The 17,167-nt window shown below is 35.9% G+C and overlaps 1 protein-coding gene across 1 annotated transcript in view; it reads right to left on the reverse strand.

The window, feature by feature from the left end:
* The window catches only part of MDGA2 (MAM domain containing glycosylphosphatidylinositol anchor 2), an 854,438-nt gene that overhangs the window by 292,996 nt on the left and 544,275 nt on the right, over window positions 1-17,167 (reverse strand). The gene's annotated exons all lie outside the window — the stretch shown is intronic.

The following is a 17,167-nucleotide window of genomic DNA, read 5'->3' on the forward strand; positions in this document are numbered from 1 at the left end:
CAGAGCATAGTTTGTTAAAAATGAACGTGCCAAAGAAGAGGGATTTGATTCCAAGCTTTATGTGTGGTTAGAAGCCAATTTATTGGACTAAATTGCAAAACCACAAAATTGTGGTTTGCACTTCAGAAAATGACAATTTTAAACTGTAGACCTTGTAATAGGTGTCAGTACGGTATCATGTTGACACACGGTAAATACTAACTGCTGTTTAAGAATTTTATGAGACCTAATTCCAACATGAGTTAATCTAAACCTATTAAAATAGCTATGTTTCTTATCTTGGGATTTCAGACATTCAGAATACCTTTAAATATACTGTTGCCATATTCTGGGACAATGCAGCTATATTATAAGGGAAGTATTTCTTTTTTTGAGTAAGATAATACTGTAGTGTAACATATGTGAAGGAACTAAAAAAGCTGCACAAAATAAAATTTTGCTTAAGGAAAGACTAAAAGCCAGTAAGACTTTTAAAATACGATTTTAATATAAAAGATAAAACATTGACTGAATCACATCGAAATTCAATTCCTCTCAACACATGAGAAGTCCATGTACAAAAAATGTCCTGCCGATATTTTATTTCTCAAAGCTATTGAAAATATAACTTTCCCTCTCTAGTTCTGATGCTTTCAACATAGACCTTGTTGAACCCATATTTCCCATTCTGCATGATTAATATGCACTAATGAAATATCTTTGCAGAGGAAACAAATACTTACCATTTGTTTGCAATGTCGAATTATGTTTGTTTTTCTTCATCTTAATATTGATATGTATTGAATTGCCTATTAAACTCTCTAGTGACTTGAGAATTAAATCCATATTACATATTCTTTGATTGTGGATCTGTATACATATAACAATGCTTTTCCAAACCTGTTCATATTTAACATTTGACTTAAACACACAAAACAATGCTTAGTACCCAGATTGTTACATAGTCACTGAATTTTCAGGCTCTCTGAAATCTAGTTATCATTTTGTTGTGTAGTCCCCACTGTTATAACTCTATATGGATATCATATCTAATCGCTGTTTCCTTATAGTTCCAAAATTAAAAAGACATAAACATTACAATTTTCAACAGGTTGAGCTAATTCTAAGCCTGAAAGACAAAATGCAGTGAGGCAGGACTTTAGTTATTAAGTATTGATGATCAACACCAAGAGAAAAAGAAAGATACAGTTAAGAATAGAAGGAGTTTTGCTTCTTTTCACCCATTTCGTACCTCTCAGACAGTTATCTTAGTGGATTCAATCCCAGGGAAATTTTTAAGAACCTATATCACACTATTTGTTTTTCTAACAGTTTGTTCATTTACTTCTTTTTGTGTCTTTTTCTTTCAACTTTGAAAATATATATTTTAATTTGTACTCAATATGTGATAATCATTTTGAAGAAATTTCTTACTTATGGTTACCTATTAAGTCAAACTATATGAAATTGCCTATATTTTACCATTTTAGAACAATAAACTATTTTTGGTAAAACAAAGCAAACTTGTCTTGCCAGATTCTACTAAAGACAGACCACTACCTGGTAGTATTTTACTTGACTAAAAATTCTGCCTCTTGCTTGGCTGTGCACAATGTTGCAATGCAAAATCAAAATGCAACTTAAGAGTTGCTTCATACAAGTGTCACATCTATTAATGCCAAAAAATTGTACACCCAATTTCTTGATAATTTTCATTTTTGTCAAAGCAGAGAAATAGGTACCGTTAACTGAGGAAATCAGTCCTGGGTGTTCACTGGAAGGACTGATGTCGAAGCTGAAACTCCCAATATTTTGGCCACCTGATGCGAAGAGCTGACTCATTTGAAAAGACCCTGATGTTGGGAAAGATTGAGGGCAGGAGGAGAAGGGGATGACAGAGGATGAGATGGTTGGATGGCATCACCGACTCAATGGACATGAGTTTGGGTAAACTCTGGGAGTTGGTGATGGACAGGGAGGCCTGATGTGTTGCGGTTCATGGGGTCACAAAGAGTCAGACACGACTGAGCGACTGAACTGACTGAACTGAACTGAACAAGAGGACAAGGCTACCATCCATAAATTTCTATTATACAGTGTGTCTATCAGAAATCAATAATGTTGACTTTACCACACAATCACTTGATAGTATGTGATTGAAGGGTGCAATCAAAAAAAATGGTCAAGTAGTACAATACACCAAGTAAGGAAGAGTGACTAAAAGGAGTTGAAAGAAAGAAATACTGCTCAAAACATGAACTAAAACATATTACTAAACAATTGGACATACCTATTTTCTATAGCAATAGAAGAGTAGCAAGAAAATAAAGAAGAGTATGTTGTTATTAGGAAAAAAAAAAATGTGTACCCTAGAACAGATGTTGCAAAAAAAGAAAATGGAGGGAAAATCCAAAATCTTTGTAATGCTCTGGAAATAACTGCCCCAAAAGCAAACCAAAAGTACAAGCTTCATCTAGACTTACAGTCAAAGTCATGATGCTCTGGAAATAACTGCCCCAAAAGCAAACCAAAAGTACAAGCTTCATCTAGACTTACAGTCAAAGTCTAGACTTAGGGTCAAATTTCTGATCAACTATCTATTATGACCCAGTTCATCTTGCTCATTTTAGTCCCTGTAACAATACATGAGATACTCTCCTCCCAGGATACGGACTACTGTATGGACTTTCTTAATGATAAAATTTAATTCAATGCCTTTATGAACCAATGTGGATCTTTTAAATTATGTCTAGATGTTGCTCAAATGACTCTATGAATTTACATTAACAGTGGCCGCAAGGCTAATCTTAGCCACACCACAGGATGTTAAATCCTATGAGAAGTGTGGTTAAGGGCAGAACTCCTTGAAAACACAAATATTTTAGCATAATGTTTTAACAATAATATGTGTATTTCATCATACCAGAGTATCAGTGGAAAAAAATGTCAGATATATATGGCACATTCCTCCCCTCAACAAAAGTTGTTTGCATTTTTCCTGTCCTGTAAACTAGAAAATTTATTCTAGAAGTGTTCCCTGGTGAGATAATAATCAATCCCTACTATTTTTTTTTAATTTACATTTACTTGGTACTGATTAGTATACTTGATTTTAAGAAAGAGTAGGAATACAAATTGTATTGATTTCTTCATTATGAAAGTAAGTACATTACCAAAAGGTTTTATAAAAATCTAGCAGAACTAAGGTAAAAACTTACTCATTACTAATACACATATTAGTGATATGAAATTTTGGGGCTTTCCAGGTGGCACTAGTGGTAAAGAACCCACCTGCCTATATAGGAGGGGCTTCCCTGGTAGCTCAGACGGTAAAGCGTCTGCCTGCAATGTGGGAGACCCGGGTTCGATCCCTGAGTCAGGAAGATCCCCTGGAGAAGGAAATGGCAACCTACTCCAGTACTCTTGCCTAGAAAATTCCATGAACAGAGGAGCCTTGTGGGCTACAGTCCATGGGGTTGCAAAGAGTCAGACACAACTGAGTAACTTCACTTCTATGTAGGAAACAGGAGACACGGTTTTGATCCTTGGGTCGGGAAGATCCCCTAGAGAAAGGCATGGCAACCCAGTCCAGTATTTTTGCCTGGAGAATCCCATGGACAGAGGAGCCTGGTGGGCTACAGTCCACAGGGTTGCAGAGAGTAGGATACAACTGAAGGAACTTAGCACAGCGCAGTTAAATATGATAATCTACATTTAGTGAGTATACAATATTTGATGTTCACTTATTTCTGTAACCATTGAAAAAATTGGAAATTGTGATTTAATATTTCTACTGAAGAGTACAAAGTAGTCTATTGTAACACTGATACTTTCAATAAGTAAAAAAGAACAATGAAAGGGCTAAATGAGATTTTGGAACTCCTCATTGATTTCTTCACAATAGTAATTTTTTTAAATCTAACAACCATAATACCATAATACTTAGAGCCCACCATTTTCCAGGCAATTTAAATACAATCTCACTTAAACCTCAGTTTGTGTAATAAGGTAAAGTTCTACAGGGAAATGTGTACTTTTAAATGTCTTAGAGAATGAAAAGGCAAAAAGATAGGACACTGAAAGATAAACTCCCCAGGTCAGTAGGTGCCCAATATGCTACTGGTGATCAGTGGAGAAATAACTCCAGAAAGAATGAAGGGATGGAGCCAAAGCAAAAACAACACCCAATTGTGGATGTTACTGATGATAGAAGCAAGGTTCAATGCTGTAAGAGCAATATTGCACAGGAACCTGGAATGTTAGGTTCATGAATCAAGGAAAATTGGAAGTGGTCAAACATGAGATGGCAAGACTGAACATCGACACTCTAGGAATCAGCGAACTAAGATGGACTGGAATCGGTGAATTTAACTCAGATGACCATTATATCTACTACTGTGGGCAGGAATCCCTTAGAAGAAATGGAGTAACCATCATGGTCAACAAAAGAGTCTGAAATACAGTTCAGTTAAGTTCAGTTCAGTCGCTCAGTCGTGTCCAACTCTTTGTGACCCCATGAATCGCAGCACGCCAGGCCTCCCTGTTCATCACTAACTCCCAGAGTTTACTCAAACTCAGGCCCATCCAGTCGGTGATGCCATCCAGCCATCTCATCTTCTGTCGGCCCCTTCTCCTCCTGACCCCAATCCCTCCCAGCACCAGGGTCTTTTCCAATGAGTCAAATCTTTGCATGAGTTGGCCAAAGTATTGGAGTTTCAGCTTCAGCATCAGTCCTTCCAATGAACACCCAGGACTGATCTCCTTTAGGATGGACTGGTTGGATTTCCTTGCAGTCCAAGGGACTCTCAAGAGTCTTGTCCAACACCACAGTTCAAAAGCATCAATTTTTCGGCACTCAGCTTTCTTCACAGTCCAACTCTCACATCCATGCATGACAACTGGAAAAACCATAGGCTTGACCAGACAGACCTTTGTTGGCAAAGTAACGTCTCTGCTTTTTAACAGGCTGTCTAGGTTGGTCATAACTTTCCTTCCAAGGAGTAAGCGTTTTTTAACATCATGACTGCAGTCACCATCTGTAGTGATTTTGAAGCCCCAAAAACTAAAGTTGGACACTGTTTCCACTGTCTCCCCATCTATTTCCCATAAGGTGATGGGACCAGATGCCATGATCTTAGTTTTCTGAATGTTAAGCTTTAAGCCAACTTTTTCACTCTCCTCTTTCACTTTCATCAAGAGGCTTTTTAGTTCCTCTTCACTTTCTGGCATAAGGGTGGTGTCATCTGCATATCTGAGGTTATCGATATTTCTCCCAGCAATCTTGATTCCAGCTTGTGCTTCTTCCAGCCCAGTGTTTCTCATGATGTACTCTGCATATAAGTTAAGTAAGCAGGGTGACAATATACAGCCTTGACATACTCCTTTTCCTATTTGGAACCAGTCTGTTGTTCCATATCCAGTTCTGACTGTTACTTCCTGACCTGCATACAGGTTTCTCAAAAGACAGGTCAGGTGGTCTGGTATTGCCATCTCTTTCAGAATTTTCCAGTTTATTGTGATTGCTCAGTCAAAGGCTTTGGCGTAGTCAAAAAAGCAGAAATAGATGTTTTTCTGGAACTCTCTTGCTTTGCAATGATCCAGCGGATGTTGGCAATTTGATCTCTGGTTCCTCTGCTTTTTCTAAAACCAGCTTGAACATCTGGAAGTTCACAGTTCACGTATTGCTGAAGCCTGGCTTGGAGTATTTTGAGCATTACATTACTAGCGTGTGAGGTGAGTGCAATTGTGCAGTAGTTTGAGCATTCTTTCAGATTGCCTTTCTTAGGGATTGGAATGAAAGCTGACCTTTTCCAGTCCTGTGGCCACTGCTGAGTTTTCCAAAGTTGCTGGCATATTGAGTTCAGCACTTTCACAGCATCATCTTTCAGGATTTGAAATAGCTCAACTGGAATTCCATCACATCCACTAACTTTGTTCGTAGTGACGCTTTCTCAGGCCCACTTGACTTCACATTCCAGATGTCTGGCTCTGGATGAGTGATCATACCATTGTGATTATCTGGGTCATGAAGATCTTTTTTGTGCAGTTCTTCTGTGTATTCTTGCCACCTCTTCTTAATATCTTCTGCTTCTGTTAGGTCCATACCATTTCTGTCCTTTATCGAACCCATCTTTGCATGAAAATTTCCCTTGATATCTCTAATTATCTTGAAGAGATCTCTAGTCTTTCCCATTCTGTTGTTTTCCTCTATTTCTTTGCATTGATCACTGAGGAAGGCTTTCTTATCTCTCCTGGCTATTCTGTGGAACTCTGCATTCTAATGGGAATATCTTTCCTTTTCTCCTTCGCTTTTTGCTTCTCTTCTTTTCCCAGCTATTTGTAAGGCCTCCTCAGACAACCATTTTCCTTTTGCATTTCTCTTCCATAGGGATGGTCTTGATCCCTACCTCCTGTACAATGTCACAAACCTCTGTCCATAGTTCATCAGGCTCTCTGTCTATCAGATCTAGTCCCTTAAATCTATTTCTCACTTCCACTATATAGTCATAAGGGATTTGATTTAGGTCATACCTGAATGATCTAGTGGTTTTCCCTACTTTCTTCAGTTTAAGTCTGAATTTGGCAATAAGGAGTTCATGATCTGAGCTACAGTCAGCTCCTGGTCTTGTTTTTGCTGACTGTATAGAGCTTCTCCATCTCTGGCTGTAAAGAATACAATCAATCTGATTTCGGTGTTGACCATCTGGTGATGACCATGTGTAAATGCAGTACTTGGATGCAATCTCAAAAATGACAGAATGATCTCTGTTCATTTCCACGGCAAACCATTCAATATCACGGTAATCCAAGTATATGGCCTGACCAGTAATGCTGAAGAAGCTGAAGTTGAACAGTTCTATGAAGACCTACAAGACCTTCTAGAACTAACACCCCAAAACAATGTCCTTTTCATTATAGGGGACTGGAATGCAGAAGTAGGAAGTCAAGAAACACCTGGAGTAACAGGCAGATTTGGCCTTGGAGTACGGAATGAAGCAGGGCAAAGGCTAATAGAGTTCTACCAAGAGAACGCACTGATCATAGCAAACGCCCTCTTCCAACAACACAAGAGAAGTCCATACACATGGACATCACCAGATGGTCAACACCAAAACCAGATTGATTATTTTCTTTGCAGTCACAGATGGAAAAGCTCTATACAGTCAGCAAAAACAAGACCAGGAGCTGACTGTGGCTCATATCATGAACTCCTTATTGCCAAATTCAGACTGAAATTGAAGAAAGTGGAGAAAACCACTAGACCATTCAGGTATGACCTAAATCAAATCCCTTATAACTATACAGTGGAAGTGAGAAATAGATTTAAGAGACTAGATCTGACAGACAGAGTGCCTAATGAACTATGGATGGAGGTTCATTACACTGTACAGGAGACAGAAATCAAGACCATTTCCAAGGAAAAAAATGCAAAAAAGCAAAATGGCTGTCTGAGGAGGCCCTACAAATAGCTGTGAAAAGAAGTGAATCAAAAAGCAAAGGAGAAAATGAAAGATATATCCATTTGAATGCAGAGTTCCAAAGAACAGCAAGGAGAGATGAGAAAGCCTTCCTCAGTGATCAGTGCAAATAAATAGAGGAAAACAATAGAATGGAAAAGACTAGACATCTCTTCAAGATAATTAGAGCTACCAAGGGAACATTATATCCAAAGATGGGCTCAATAAAGGACAGAAATGGGAGGGACCTAACAGAAGCAGAAGATATTAAGAAGAGGTGGCAAGAATACACAGAAGAACTGTACAAAAAAGATCTTCATGACCCAGATAATCACAATGGTATGATCACTCATCCAGAGCCAGACATCCTGGAATGTGAAGTCAAGTGGGCCTTAGGAAGCATCTCTATGAACAAAGCTAGGGGATGTGATGGAATTCCAGTTGAGCTATTTCAAATCCTGGAAGATAATGCTGTGAAAGTGCTGCACTCAATATGCCAGCAAACTTGGAAAACTCAGCAGTGGCCACAGGACTGGAAAAGGTCAGCTTTCATTCCAATCCCTAAGAAAGGCAATGTCAAAGAATGCTCAAACTACCGTACAATTGCACTCATCTTGCATGCTAGCAAAGTAATGCTCAAAATTCTCCAAGCCAGGCTTTAGCAATACATGAACAGTGAGCTTTCAGCTGTACAAGCTGGTTTTAGAAAAGGCAGAGGAACAAGAGATCAAACTGCCAACATCAGCTGGATCATCGAAAAAGCAAGAGAGTTCCAGAAAAACATCTATTTCTGCTTTAGGGACTATGCAAAAGCCTTTGACTGAGCGGATCACAATAAACTGTGGAAAATTCTGAAAGAGATGGGAATACCAGACCAGCTGACCTGTCTTTTGAGAAACCTGTATGCAGGTCAGGAAGCAACAGTCAGAACTGGACATGGAACAACAGACTGGTTCCAAATAGAAAAAAAGTATGTCAAGGCTGAATATTGTCACCCTGCTTATTTAACTTATATGCAGATTACATCATGAGAAATGCTGAGCTGAAGAAAGCACAAGCAGGAATCAAGATTGCTGGGAGAAATATCAATAACCTCATATATGCAGATGACACCTCCCTTATGGCAGAAAGTGAAGGATGAAAGAGTCTCGATGAAAGTGAAAGAGGAGAGTGAAAAATTTGGCTTAAAGCTTAACATTCAGAAAATTAATATCATGGCATCTGATCCCATCACTTCATGGCAAATAGATAGGGAAACAGTGGCTGACTTTATTTTTCTGTGCTCCAAAATCACTGCAGATGGTGACTGCAGCCATGAAATTAAAAGATGCTTACTCCTTGGAAGGAAAGTTATGACCAACCTAGACAGCATATTAAAAAGCAGAGACATTACTTTGTCCACAAATGCCCATCTAGTCAAGGCTATGGTTTTTCCAGTGGTCAGTATGGATGTGAGAGTTGGACTATAAAGAGAGCTGAGTGCTGGAGAATTGGTGCTTTTGAACTGTGGTGTTGGACAAGACTCTTGAGAGTCCCTTGGACTGCAAGTAGATCCAACCAGTCCATCCGAAAGGAGACCAGTCCTGGTGTTCATTGGCAGGACTGATGTTGAAGCTGAAACTCAATACTTTGGCCACCTGATGCTAAGAGCTGACTCATTGGAAAAGACCCTGGTGCTGGGAGGGATTGGGGGCAGGAGGAGAAGGGGCTGACAGAGGATGAGATGGCTGTATGGCTCACCGTTTCAATGAAATGGATTTGGGTGAATTTCAGGAGTTGTTGATGGACAGGGGGGCCTGGAGTGCTGCGGTTCATGGGGACACAAAGAGTCAGACATGACTGAGCTAATGAACTGAACTGAATTGAAATGTCTTAGAGCTGGAGGCCAGACAGTGACCAAGGATATATCTTCTCTTGAATGTGATGAAAACCTCCCTGCCAGTGACTTTTTGTAAACAAAATACTGAGGGCTCAAGATTTGCAAAGATTTCCTCAAGTAGGTTCATGAGTTCCACAGGTTATTTGTTTGCTATTTTTCTCAAAGAGTAATGTAAGCCTTATGTATAAAAGTACAACAGCACAAAGAGGTATTAATCTTATATTCTGCAAGCCTGCAACTTGCCTGCATGAATTTTGGAGTTTAAGAGTAGCTGTGTACATATAGGCTGTATCTACTTCTTGTAGCCACCTCATTTTGACTAATTTTCCATTGATGTTAGTGTTACCATGCAAATAAAAATGAAATCTGAGAGTAAATATTCTCTCTCTATCAATCGATTATCCACCTATAGCACGCTATCAACATGGCTTAGCAAAAAGCAAGTTCAGAGAGTCCAAGAACTTGGTCACACAACTGGGGAGAGTCAGGATCTACACCTTGGTTTTTCTCACAAATGCTTCTTTATGTAGAGCTGCTTAAGGCTGCATGTGAACCAGTGTTAACAACTGACATTGAGACTCATATTTCATATGAGGGAAGGCTGCGTGTGAATTAGATCATTAAGTGACCAATTATACTAGCTTGCTTGAGATTATAGGATGTGAGACCTTCACTGAGTCCAGGACAAACTGGGATGGTTGGAAACCCTAAAGACAATTCACTGATATAATCAATTCCAGGATTTGGGGTAAAAAAAATATGGGATTAGCTACATGAACTTATGGAAATTATTATATATCATCATGAGATCCAGTAATGTATTAAATCAACTTTGTCAGTGAATGATCATAAAGATATTCTAAATTACGAGTTGTACATGGCAAGTTCAAAACCTTAAAGTGCATTTCCAGCAACTGAATTTTATCTATAATTACACATTTCTCAGCAGTTTCACTAGAACAATAGAACCTTATTAAGTACTAAGCCAAGGTCTACAAGTCTGCAATCTAAAATTAAAAATTAATTGTCCTCAGGTGTAAAAATTCTATTGCTTTATTTTAGCATGATCTCACCCAACTTGCTGAAAGAAATATCACATGGTTTGAACTCCTTTATTCTTGTAAATAATTTTTAAATTGTTTAATTATAATTATAGTTTAATAGCATTTGAAGAATAACTGTGTAAAGCCGGGAAATATCATCAATGAATTGTTCTAGATGTTTGTTAAAATACAGACTATCTGACATACTTCAAAGTATTTGGTTAAGTTGTAAGACAACATTTCTTTAGTGACTCAGATGGTAAGTAATCCACCTGCAATTCAGGAGACCTGGGTTTGATTTCTGGGTAGAGAAGATCAACTGGAAAATTGAATGGTAACCCACTCCAATAGTCTGGAGAATTCCATGGACAGAGGAGCCTGGTGGGCTATAGACCATGGGATTGCAAAGAATCAGACATGACTGAGTAACTAACATTTTCACTTTTAAAGATTGGATTTCAATAATTTATACCCTTTTTATGATAGTGTTGCCTTTCATTTGATTAACAGTTTTTTTTTTTAATCTTCTTTGCTTAGCTATTTACTATATCTGAGTTATGATATCTTCTGGGCAAGTTAATAGTTTATGAGGAATATTGTATATAAGAGTTCACAGTCTAAGTTCACCTTGGATATAGTGAACCCGTGAAAAATTTATTGCTATGACAATAAAATGTGCAGGTGTAGAGAGATCCCAGAAATATGCATACTTCCTGTTACTATGGTAATAGAATTTTGGAAAATTTGAGTCACATTGTTGTTCAGAAAATAGTCTCAGAAAGACCAAAGTTGAAGCCCCATAATGACCATTGCTTCTGTCCCCAGATTCACTGCATACTCAAGAGCTGTATGCTCATATTATGAAGCTACATTAATGAGGATAGGGCATACATAGGTTCAATTAACATAGGAAATGATGGCGCACTCAGACAAAGAATCTGTTACATATCAACAAAAGTGCAAGTTTATTTAACTCCTTATCATTCTCACTGACTAGTATTTTATATTTCTGTTAAGAATTCTGTCAATTATAGTTTGATAGAAATATGACAAATGAAGTATTCATTCTGGGTAGTAGAAAATAATTTTTCTACTACATGATTTTTCTGGAAAATAGTAGTACTTAATTTACCCACTGAATAAAAGTAATTTTAAAATGATAGAGAACTTATTTGAAGATTAGTAATCAATGACTGAAGCTATATACCATATCCTAGCAAAAATCTAAGATTCTTGTCCTCATCTCACTATGATTACTGATGATACCAATTTTATTCTTGCTCTCCATTATCAAGGTTAACAGCCCAATGATGACTACTATTTATTGGATTTGTTATGTGCTAGAATCTCTAAAAGCTCTTCATTTAAGGGCATTTACAGTCTATAAAACAAAATATTACAGATCTCTGGGTCATCTCTATTTTAAAGAGGGGAAAAACAAGTTTAGAGAAGCTAAATAAAATCTCCAGTTTGAGAAAAACAAATATGAACCTTAGGTTTTTGAACTTCAGAATTCATGCAAGACAGTTGTAGGAAACATCTCATTATCTAATTATATGGCCTATCAATAAGATTGTAATAGTATTGCTTGTATTCTTTTGGTGTCTTTAGTAGTAAATAGTGTTGTTTAGAAAACCTGCATTATATATAATTTAAAAAAATCTGCTAAGGTATTCATATTCCCAAGATTTTAGTATATAAAAAATAAAACATTTTTCTGTTTCTTTTCCTTATTCTTCCTTCTGTTTCTTCTTTTTCTTTTAATAAGTGGTGCTAATAACCTGTTTGGCTAGATGCTGTGGAGGTCACCTAAAGGAAAGAAGTTCAAATATACATATGGCTAAGAAATATTTATGAGGCTAGTACTCAGGTACAGATGACAGCAAAGATTCCCCAGTCATTTCCTTTCGTCATTATACTGGTTTTCTACAATGGCATATACTATTTTACAAGAGAAGGTGCTTATGTCCACACTATTCCTATTACAGAAAACTCCATAAAATTCCTATAACTGAAGTATTATTTGTTTATCATGACACTTAGATAATTTAAATTCCTCTAAATATAGAAGAGAACCACCATGAATAGATCACAGCATACACATTTTATATTAGGTCTCACAGAAATTGCTAAGCATTACAACATTTCTACAGGTTATATAAAGTAATAAGAACAGATAATGGTTATATAATGAAGGGAACAGATGTTTCCTAACCTCTTTTTCCACAGTAAAATTTACTGGGACAGATTAGAGAGGGAAAAAAAGGAGAAAGAAGAAAGAGAATGCAAAAGAGAAGGATGTAGATATTTCCCATATTTCTATATACAGTGATATTTTTGGGATGACTTGGTTCCTAGATGTAATACAAATTTATGGAAAGCATCCTAATTGGATAATTTTATAAATGCCAAATTTGAGCAGACTGAATCAAAAGACCTATATAATTTAGTAAAATTAGCCCCACCTGTCTCATTTCTTTATGGAATTCATCATAACCTCCCAAGTAGGTACAAAATATGTATTTCATCCTAAAATAACATGCTTAATTCTTATTTGCCTTTGAAATCATGTCATCCACATATAAGTGCTTGAAATATATTAAAATAAATTAAATCTGTTTTATTATAACTTATAGGTGTCCTCATGTTAGAAATAAACATCATCTGAGAAATCTCAGTTTATAGTTACCATAATTATGACAAGTTAAAATATACTTTCATTTATTAATATTCCAAATTTTTTAATTTGAACAGGTTTATTTTAATAAACTATGAAAAATACAAGTACATTAAGAATTTACCAACCAAAAGGTAATATTCATTTTCTTCCAAAAGGGAGTTGAAAAACTATCCAAATGATTTTTAGACCCTACTATAAGATTATGACTACTGAAAATCAACAAGCATGCTATCTTATGTTTTATAAAATTCTAAGAATTGTTCATGATGAGGTCTAAGACAGCTAGATTAGTATGATAAATAATAATATTTATGTAACAGAAAATTTTTCATAGCATAGTAGTCAACAGAGACCAACAAATTATTGGCTACCCCATGACAGATATATAATTTCAAGCTCTACTATGATGCTAATTCATAGTAAGAAAGTTAAGAAAACACATTATTGGTAAATCTATAGATGACACTGACTTTTAAAATGACACCTAGCAGTTGCTTTTTTAAGCAGGTCTAGAAAATTGATTTTTATCAATGGAAGTTTCTATTTACAAAATGTAAGAGGTTCATTGGAAAACAGTCTGACAATAAAGACAGTTGTTTTCCAAAGCATTTATATATGTTTAAAATGTATATATTGCCAGGTCATTCCCTAGAAATTCTAATTCAGTAGGTGTGGGATAAGCTCACGAATCTATAGTACACGATGCAATTTTTCTGCTGCAAAACCTTTTAGAAACCTCATCCACAGTAGACATTATTTCCGTCTTCACATGATGTATCATTTGGGCATTGTGCAAGTCCCGTCAATAGAGTGATTGAAATTTAAAAGTTTATTTGACTATAAAAATGTTAAAATGAAACTTTGTCTGTACAAAATTTACATTTTCAGTAAATTATTTGATCTCTATACAAAAATTACTAATATTTCCAAAGTTATACTTTCCTAAGTGTGTTACAAAGGAGATTAATCAAACATTATGGTATTTATAATAGAATATCTTTTCCCTTAATAAGTTACACATTTTCCTTGACATTGTGTAAACTAAGAGAAGTGTGAGAATTTTTATTTAGAGAGTCACAAGAAGGAAAACTTAAAAATACCTGACTCCCATATTGGTTATGGCAGTGGTGACTTAGGATCTCCTGATATTAGTAAAACTATGAACTTATTTGTTAGTTTACAGAACTATTTGCATGGAGATGATGAAAACTTAACTTACTCCCGGTGTACTGTGAAAAGCTACCTCTGTGATTTCACCTATTTGAAATTCATGGACTCTTCTAACTTTGAGCACAACCAGAGGGGAAATGCGCTTAAGCAAACCTGGTTTGAATATGAAAAACACCAGGCACACGACATACCTGATTATAGTCAACAAAGAATCAAACACGGTACTAGTTTATATTTTTCAATTCAATTACTTACCATAACTCTGAAGCTCATTTTGTAATGACTGTCAATCTAAATGTTATGAAATATTTATAAAAGAGAATATTCAAAATATTCATAAAAGAGAATAATAGTTTGCTTGTTCAGTCTAGACATATAACATTTTTGCTTAAAAAATAATGGACCAGAAAGCTGAAAGTGATCTTGTGTTCTTCATGGGACAGGTAGTCAAATCTCTGCTTTCTGAGCTAATGATTGTTGAAAATTATCTTGGAAATAGTCACCCAGCTGCTTTACAAGGCTTCAGGAGTTGAGAAGCCTATTACTTCTTGTGATAATCTTCTCCTTTCCACTTTAGGATAAATCATTTATTTCTAATAAAACACTATGGCTGAGATTTAAGTTCATTTTCTCAGATACACAAAGAGATCTGGATAGCTAATGAGTCTCCTATTTTAAAATAACCCTTCAAACATTGGGACCAATACTGTCTCCATCCCTTCTTAGCTGTGGAAATTGGAAAGTAATAAAATCATACATATGTTCAGCATAAAAAAATAATGCAATTTCATTGTACTTTAATCTTTAAGAATTTTTGTTTGTCTTACTTCAGTTCATCCTCAAAACAACCCAATGAGGATACTTTTTAAATCAAAACAATTTTTTTTTTAATTTTCACTTTTTTTTGGAGTATAGTTGATGAACAAGGTTCTGTTAGTTTCAGGTGTAGAGCAGAGTGATTCAGTTATACATATATATCTATTCTTTTCAAATTATTCTCCCCTTTAGATGTCATTATACATTTTTGAGCAGAGTGCCTTGTGCTATACAGTAGCAAATCAAAATATTTTTCCAAAATGAAAATATATTTCCAAATGAAAATACTTTAATTGCTGTAGGCCAGTTTGTTATGTCAGGTGATGGGAAAACATGTGACTAAGAAAATCCACCTGTTTACGTCAGTAGTTATAAAGATAAACTGAAATAATAAACATTAAATACTTTTAAAATTAATAAAGCACTTCTCAAATGCAAGGTTGTAACATAAGTAATAATATATCCACTATTATGCTATTCCTCAATTCACTGAGTGGAAGAAATATTCACACGCATTGAGATATGGTGAAGTCAGCTTGGCTTACACATGATCTGGCTTGAACTAGAACAGCCTGTCTTATCGTCTGTCAACATGCACTGTATACTTGCTTTAATCATTAATAAAAAGGATGCATTTAAAAATCAAAATGGAGTAACTATAGTTCAGGCATCCAGGATGGAGCTGAGAGGTCTCTTCATTTTCTGCCATTTAAGTGGTATCATCTGCATATTTGAGGCTGCTGGTATTTCTCCCTACAGTCTTGATTCCAGTTTGAGTTTCCTCCAGCCCAGCATGGAAGTTAAAAAAGCAGATGTACTCTGCATAGAATTAAATAAGCAGAGTGACAATATACAGCCTTGTTGTACTTCTTTCCCAATTTTGAACAAGTTGGTTGTTCCATGTCTGGCTGTAACTGTTGCTTCTTGACCTCCATGAGGTTTCTCAGGAGACACATACAATGGTCTGGTGTTCCCATCTCTTTAAGAATTTTCCATAGTTTGTTGTGATCTACACAGTCAAAGGCATGAGCATAGTCAATGAAACAGAAGTAGATGTTTTATCTGGAACCCCCTTGCTTTCTCCATGATCCAAAGGATATTGACAATTGATCTCTGGTTCCTCCAATGCTTCGAAACCCAGCTTGTGTATCTGGAAGTTCTCAGTTCACAAACTGCTGAATCCTAGCTTGAAGGATTTTGAGCATAACATTGCTAGCATGTGAAGTGAGCACAACTGTATAATAGTTTGAACATTCTTTGGCATTTTGGCATCCCTTCTTTAGGACTGGAATGAAAACTGGCCTTTTTCAGGTCAAAGTATGAGCACACAGTTTTTTCATCTTTCCAAAAAGCCCTAGATTTAATATTTCTACCAAATGAGTAGATGGAGTTGCTGACTACTAGCTCACTGTCAGAGGAACAAATAAGTGTGTTCCACATTCTTTATACATTAACTCATAAATCCCTTCCTATAACTTTATGAGTTTATGAGGAAACTGGGGCAAAGAAGAGTAAAGTAACTTGCTCAACAAGATCTAATAAGAGCTCATAAGCAGCAGAACCAGGACCTAAACTGAAGAACACCAAAACCTACATTTTTCAAAGTTTTTGTTAATGGGTAAAGCACTTTTTAAAGTTCTATATTTTTAATATAATAACACAAGAGCAAAAACTCATTCATTGTCACTGAAAATTTCTCAAACTCCATTCAAATTCTAATTTATTATGGTGATTTTTTTATACACAAACTTACAAAAGTAGCTCATTCACATGGTCTTTCTTTGCTCTTTCATTCAAGCATTTCTTCTCAACATGTTTGCAATTATTCTGAGGTCTATATTACTAAACACAGGCTAACTTAAGTGGAAATCTTGTTAATGTTTTGACATTTTCTACAAAAATAATTTCCTAAAAATACCTACCTGAAGTTACCAATTAGCTTTCTTGACATGAAATGAAATAAGGGAAAGGCTCTTTTACTCAGCTTTGGAATCACAAAATACTTTTAGCAACTTGGAGCATAAATTTTCATATGAAAAATCTACTATTTCTCTGAAATTTCTTTGAACAAAATATAGGCTGATTTGTGATATCTAGGAAAGCATTATTTTAAGGAATTATAATTTGATTTGCTATATAAACA

This window comes from Odocoileus virginianus, chromosome 6, assembly GCF_023699985.2.
Source record: "Odocoileus virginianus isolate 20LAN1187 ecotype Illinois chromosome 6, Ovbor_1.2, whole genome shotgun sequence".
Classification (NCBI taxonomy): Eukaryota; Metazoa; Chordata; class Mammalia; order Artiodactyla; family Cervidae; genus Odocoileus; species Odocoileus virginianus.